Source organism: Neofelis nebulosa, chromosome 2, assembly GCF_028018385.1.
Source record: "Neofelis nebulosa isolate mNeoNeb1 chromosome 2, mNeoNeb1.pri, whole genome shotgun sequence".
Taxonomy (NCBI): domain Eukaryota; kingdom Metazoa; phylum Chordata; class Mammalia; order Carnivora; family Felidae; genus Neofelis; species Neofelis nebulosa.
In genome coordinates this window covers 68,169,139-68,175,142 of record NC_080783.1, presented here as the reverse complement: position 1 = coordinate 68,175,142, position 6,004 = coordinate 68,169,139, and positions in this window count along the sequence as shown.

Genomic DNA, 6,004 nt, shown 5'->3' with positions numbered 1-6,004 from the left:
CGAGGGAACAAAATATTCCATGGATGTTTACTTATCTGTTTGTCTATTGTTGAACAATCAGCTTGCTCCTTAGGTTTTATTTATAATTAACATTACATTTGAATTCTCTCTACTTTTATGGTTTTTTTTTTCTTTTTAATTATTGCCTTAGGATAAATTTCCAGGAATAGGGGAACAGTGCCAAATGGTACGAACATTTTATTGTACATTCCGTTAAGTGTTGCCAAATTGTTTTTTAAAAGGAATCTACCAGTTTACACTTTCATTAGCAGTATCTGAATGGATCAGTTTTACCCAAAAATTGACAGCATTTTTGCTTTATCGTTTGACTAACTCGTGCTTTGAGATGCTTTTTCGTTTCTTTTTACACCACTATCCAAAAGGGATGCATAGACGAGCTTGGAGAGCACAGAACCTTTACTCAGTTGGCAATGACTGAGGAAACTTGTCTTTGTTCAATAGCCGTTGTTACACCCACTCAATGAAATATTAAGGAATAAATAAGATAAACAGAAATGCTACATAGTGACATAAAAAAAAAACACATTCTGGAATTCAATTCAAAGGAAAAGTTAGACTTAAAGGGTTTGGCTTGTCCACTTCTGTTTCCAAATCCACACCATCTGAGAGACAACTGTGTATACTCAGCCTTGTTTTATGCCAAAGACTTTCTTGCAACACAGTCTGTTTTCAAGGGTAATATAAATCTATTTTTCCAAGAATATTGCTTGCTGCCTAACCACTTCTATCTACCTGCAAAGTTCAGAAGAAATGGATCGAACGTGACATTCTGTAATTTTTCTGGATGGGCATAAGGGTCCAATTGGGAACATTGCAAGATAGTCTATCTAAAAGAATAGAACATCTAATTATTTTCTTGGTGCTCATCTATATGGTCTTTTTCTAATTAATTGCAAATCATGTGCTTTTTTAGAATGTTTGACTTCAACTGTAATATTTACAAAAATACCTGCTCAGTATTAAACTCTTCTATATTTGTTCACAAGAATGGACTCTGGAACTAGATTGGTTGCATTCAGATGCCAGTTTTGCCACTGAGCTGTGAGACCTTGCATGTTACTTAATCTGTCTCTGATTCAGTTTGCCCATCTGTAAAATGGGGATAGCAGTAGTAATTGTAGTAGTAGTAATAATACCACCTGTCTCATAGGACTGTTGTGAGAATTAAATGAGTTATGATATCATAGTGTCTGGAACAACATAGTAAAGCACACAATGAATTGTCTTCTATGTTGTCGTTATGTGCGAAATCTGATTTTTTGTACTGTATGGACTCCAAAAGCCCACGTCCCATTGTTAGTAACCTTCATTTCCTCTCCTTGAGTTGTCATTTTTTTTCATTTCAAATACAATACATGGGGCGCCTGGGTGGCTCAGTTGGTTAGGCATCCGACTCTTAATTTTGGCTCAGGTCAGGATCTCACAGTTCATGAGTTTGAGCCCCGCATTGGGCTCCACACTGACAGTGGGAGACTGCTTGGGGTTCTGTCTCTCTCTCCCTCCCTCTCTCCCTGCCCTTCACCAGAGCTCTCTCAAAATAAATAAATAAATAGAATTTAAAAAAATATATATAATATGAAACAAAAATAATAATAGCCTACATATCAAATGCTTATTATATACCAGACCATGCTTTATATGCATTACCTCACCAGTCATCACAATTACTCTATGAAGTTGATACTTGTTTTCAGATGCAGTGACAAATGCTTACAGAAGCCAAACAGCTTGACCAAGATGAGCTAGTAAGTGGGAGAACTTGAACTTGAAAGCAGTCCTGCTCATCAGAATATTTGCAGAAAAAGAGAACATATGTACCCAAATATTGCTAGTGCTTGTCCCTGGATCCTAAAATTTGGTGTGATGTCTTAAAATGTCTCTACGTTTATCTCTGTTTTATGTAATAAGAATGTATTACTTTGATAAGGTTATTTAAATCTCTTTCAAATCTTGTAGATATTAGCATTTCTACTTCAAAATGAATAATAGTTACTTTCTTGCTCACTCCTGTGAACTAAAAAGTAGTCTGTCTTTGAATCAGTCTTTTTATCCTTTGGACAAAGCAGTTCTATTACAGCTTTCTAAAAATGAATACGGTGTTTAAGAATTTGAATTTCATCTACTTGTTCTTAGCACAAATGCAACACACACAGATCTTTTAAAAATTCAAGGTAAAATCCAGCGTTAGTTTGAACTTGGCATCAGAAGATCTCCATGCTCTTAGCCTTTATGTCTCTAAGGGAAATGCCCTCACGAGTTCACATGGGGATCAGCAACAGAGAAGAGAGGCCGAATGGAAGCAGAAATAGTCTAGTGACCTCAGAGGATCTGGTTTGTCCCTCAGCCACTTCTCAGAACTTATAAGGAGTGGAGAAGAGGAAAGAAAGGCAGTGTGTGACAGATCATATTCATGGGCAACCAACATTTATTCTAGTGCCTACTTGGTCCTACATGCTCTTACCAGTGTTATCCCCTTTTCTTTGCCAAGACCAGCGTGGAATAAGTATCATTAGTTCCACTTTACCGGTGAGGGCAATAAAGCTCAGAGATCAAGCAGCTTCCTTGAAACCAGGCAGTTGATAAGTAGTAGACAAGGGATTTGAAACCTGGTCTTAACCCTGCTCTTTGCTTTTGTATAATGCTGCCAACACATTCATCATTCGTAATGCCCAGAAGTAAAACAAAAACAAAAACAAAAAAACCCAAAGAGGCAGTAATGTGTTATTCAGTATTACATGTAAGAAAGCATCCTTAATTTGGAATACTACAACAACAAAGAATTAGAAAAAAAAAAAAAAAAAGAGGTATGGGTCCATGGGCACATCAGCCCTGTACTTCCCTTGCTTTTTAACATAAGAACCTATTCTTTGATTATGTGTTTCAGTTCAGGCTAGTGTTGACCAGACCTACAGTACTTGCCGTAAAGTACAAGGCAAATTTTCATTTGGTGACTCATGATAAATAGGTCTTATTTATAAAAAAGACAAACAGTTGGACCTCTACTTTTACTGTAACTAGAACCACAGTCCATGGGCTTGCTAATTATTTTCTCGTCCGAGGTCTCTGGAAAGGTGATGATAACCAATCCTGTGACCCGTCTCTAAGGCTCTCATCATCTTTGACATTTCTGTCAATTTATTATTCTATGTATCTGTCAACATGGAGATTAAACAGAGAAGAGTGTGGACTTAGATTTCTCTCAGAACTTCATGAGGATAAGGACATTTAGACAATGGAATACGTTACTGAAGCACGTTATGAAGATTTCTTTCTTTCTTCTTTCTTTCTTTCTTTCTTTCTTTCTGTCTTTTTCTTTTTTTTTTTTTTTTTTTTTTTTTTTTTTGTTCCAAGAGGCTGAGCTGTCATTTGCCTGGAATGGTTCAGGACAGTTCTGCCTGGAGGCAGGACTATGGACTCATTAACCTCCTAGCCCTGCAACTCTGTCAATCTCAATTCTCTCTACGGTTTCAATCAGATACAGCTGCCTCCAGTTTCATTCTAGTTGGTTTCGTGTGGCTGTGTGCTCTTGCAATTTTCTGTATTTCAGGGGAAAAAAGCATCTTCAATATGTGTCTGTAGCTGTGCATGAGGCAGTGTGCATGGTGGATCTTTCCTTACCGAAAGGCTCAGCATAAAATATATTAATAGATGAGTGCACTGGTATATAGAAAAGCTCCATGTGCCAAATATAGATGATTCTTATTATTTCTCTTTGCATATAGATGAATACACAGCTGTGCCGCTCTCAGGAGGCCTAGGAGTCGACTTGGTCCAAAGGAATGACTGTGCTATTTTCGCTCTTTCCCTCACATTATTTCTCAAGGCTTGAGGGAATTTAAATGTGACTTACTTGGCAATGACAAGTCTCTGTCCCCTCGGTGCCTCCCGAATGAGATCATTTATACAAGTCACCTCACCATAGCTCATTCTATTTCTTCATAGAGAAACAATATCACTTAGATGTAATCTAGATTTCAAGAAAGGACAGGTGCCCCCCCTCTTTATGGCTACTTTAAAACATGCTACTATTAAATTCACAGTACTGGTGTGATGATTCATTATAACATATGTTTTCTAGAAGAGACAAGGGTCAATCCATGGAATATGAGTGTTGCCAATGAAGGAACTGAGACTCTGAGAAGTTAAGTGGCTTGGATAGGCTCTCCCGGTGAATTGATGGCATTATCGAGACTGGGACCCACCTCTCTGGTGTTGTGGCCCCGAATACAGACCTCACTGCCTTGCTCAAGACCCTTTGCTCTCACGAAAGAAATTGATTCTAACAAAAGCAATAAAATCTCTCCTCCTTAAATGTTACTGCACTTTTATCATGAAGTCGAATTTGGGAACAAGCAAATATATTTACTAATACACATATCTGTTACTCCTTATGATTCATAAAGAATTCTATTATTTGTGAATCGGTGAAATGTGTTCCTTTGTGGAAGCATATTAAAATAGAGACAAGCAATAGTCAAGCCAAGCTTAAAATACACAGTGAATACAAATTTGGAGAAAGTGGCCATTCAGTGATCCTATTCTATGGAAGGAATAATAAAGGCCTTGGGGAGAAGTGGAGTAAGTAGAATCCATGGCACTTTTACAGACTGTACACTTAATGAATGTTTTTAAATTCAATAGATGAATTCACTTAAAGGAATTTCTAAATTTGTAAGCCCTTTTTACAAAGGCTTTGAAAGATTCTCTGCTTTCTAATGTACTTATGTGTATTTATGGCACAATGTGTTTAAATGTAAATCAAGACAACTTCGAGCAAATTTAATCTAAATAACCAAAACTTCCTTGATTTTTTTTTTTTTTTTTGAATTGAGGGAATTCTGCAATAGTTTTATGGAGATCGAAGCTTGGTCATTGTCATGTTATTATGCCATCAATACTACTGGCTACCACTATTTTCTTACAAAATAGTCCCCCCCTTTGTAGGGACGTGGATCAATATTTCTAATTAGAGAGTAGAAGAAAAAAATAAATGATGTATTTCTCACTTAGGCAAGCTAAAAAAAAGACGTTTACTGAATTTCTCATTCATTCTTTCAAAAATATTTATATCTCATGCCTAATATGACAGGTGGTATGGAAGAAGGAGGACTCTGGACTTAGAGTACCTGGGTTTATGTTCTGGTTTTCTATTTATCAGATATGTGATCTTGGGTAATTTGTAAGATGGGAGTAATAATTAATACCTATTGTTATAGATTAAGTGATTAATATTGATAAAGCATTTAGAAGAGCATATGGTGGAACGCCTGGGTGGTTCGGTTGGTTAAGTGTCCGACTTCGGCTCAGATCATGATCTCACCATCTGTGGGTTCAAGCCCTGCATCGGGCTCTGTGTTGACAGCTCAGAGTCTGGAGCCTGCTTCGGATTCTGTGTCTCCTTCTCGCTCTGCCCCTCCCATGCTTGTGCTCTGTCTCTCTCAATAATAAATAAACATTTAAAAAAAATATTAGAAGAGCATATGGTTAAAGACAAAATAAATGCTAGCTGTTGTTGGCATTATTATGCATTATGGATTACAGATGGGGGATAAACATAATAGATATGGTTCTGCCTTCCTCGAGAATAAAGGTTAGCAGGGGGAAATAGTCATTAAATAACTAATTGAATAACTTTATAACTTTAAACTAGACTTACACTGAGTGCTAAGGGAAGTACAGTGTGAATAATATAACACTCATGTAATATCTCTCTAAGTAGATGTTCATGGGTCATTTTCTTCTATTGCAAACAGGTAAAACCACACTTCACTTTGATATCCCACATCCTGGTGACTGAGTCTCAAAATCTTTGATATTTTTAGGGTAAATCCTACCCTTTCAAGTGAGTGGCAAGCGGAATTTCACATCAGGAACATTGTGTTGGACAGACACCCTGGAAATAATTTGTTTTTCCATTTTCCTTCTCATTTCTTTATGACCACTTAAAGTTTTAAGAAAGCAATCCTAACTTCGTTTTGCTACA